Below are 1,654 nucleotides of genomic sequence, written 5' to 3'. Positions count from 1 at the left end.
TCCAAGCTTCAAAACATCGTCGCTCTCTCAACCTCCGAAGCCGAGTACATCTCCATATCCTATGGTTTGCAAGAAGCTCTTTGGCTAAAATCAATACTTGAAGAACTCAAGCTCCCGATCAAGTTGCCGATCCTCGTGTACGAAGACAACCAGAGCACCATCAAGAGTGCCAAAAACCCAGCTCTCCACCAACGCACGAAGCACATCGACGTGCGCCACCACTTTATTCGTGACCTCGTCAAGCAGCGTACCATCAAGATCAGATACTGCAAAACCAACTCGATGCTTGCTGACATGCTCACGAAAGCTTTGCCGCGACCCAAGTTTGAAGAACACAAGGCGCGAATTGTCACCTCCATCTCCTCATGCAACAACCAAGAACGTCACGATTAGAGGGGAATGTTGAGCCACATCGGCGTGAAATATTTGATCCACAAATCAAATATCGCCTTAAGGCCACGTCATACATAATCTGCCCATTCTGCATGTTACATGAGCCTTGCGCAAGTGAAAGCTAATGGAAGCCACATCGCCCTAGCGCTGCCTAATGCAGAATTTCTAGAAAGCGAACATTCTCGTAGTCTAGCTTAACCTCGGCTTAATCAATCACTTTCCAATTCACACTCAATTGATTCACCATGTGTGCGCTAGCCCCAGCATTGCATGCGGTCAACCTCGCACTGCTTGTCCATCCGTTCGGGGATTGTAAATTCCCACAGCTATGTCATCGAAACATCGACGACGTGGCGACTGCGAGCCCGATGCCCATGATCCCCGCCCCATGGCCGTGACATGACGAAGAAGGACCGCCGCACACTACCACGAGCACATAGACCCTCAAACGCCCCGACCACAAGTTGTGTACCATCCCACGTTCAAGCCCACGTCATTGCAGCCCCCAGACGTTTGAGTCGTTACTGAAAGCACGACCCGAAAGCCAGCCTACCGTTTCCCACACCTATCCAGTGCTCATCTCGAATAGATGCACGTGTGCAGTGGAGAAAACGACAGTAGAGATAGAGAGGCGTACGATGGAATCGCCACGAATTCACACAGATCCCGAAGCGGATGGAACGCACGTGGCATCTTCAGGACCAAGCACACTCCCAGTAGCACGCTGCTGCAGTCGGTCGATAGAAATCCAGCAAAACGGACCCTTGCATCTACTTTCAACAGTCGCCCGATGGTTTGGTTTTGGTGAATGTGTAGGTTGACGACTTCATCCTTCTCTCCAAGAGCACCCTACTGCTGGAAGCAACCAAACGTGACCTTTCTACCCGTTTCACCGTGAAGTATCTTGGTCCCTTGACCTTCTGCCTTGGAATTGAAGTGTTACGCATTGACAATCGCTCCATCCACTTTCACCAACATAAGTATGTCTCGGATATACTTGCTAAGCACGATCTACTTGAAAGGAACTCAAGAACTTGGCCTACTTTACAAGAAGTCCTCCGACGAAACATTTACGCTCGAACTCTACGTTGATGCCGACTACGCCAACGACAAGACCACTTACCGTTCAACATCTGGTTGCTTCCTCTTCCTCAATGGATGTCTGGTCAGTTGAGAAATCCAAGCTTCAAAACATCGTCGCTCTCTCAACCTCCAAAGCCGAGTACATCTCCATATCCTATGGTTTGCAAGAAGCTCTTTG

Source organism: Aphanomyces invadans (assembly GCF_000520115.1).
Source record: "Aphanomyces invadans strain NJM9701 unplaced genomic scaffold supercont1.21, whole genome shotgun sequence".
In the NCBI taxonomy this organism is placed as follows: Eukaryota; Oomycota; class Saprolegniomycetes; order Saprolegniales; family Verrucalvaceae; genus Aphanomyces; species Aphanomyces invadans.
This window is presented reverse-complemented; position numbering follows the sequence as displayed.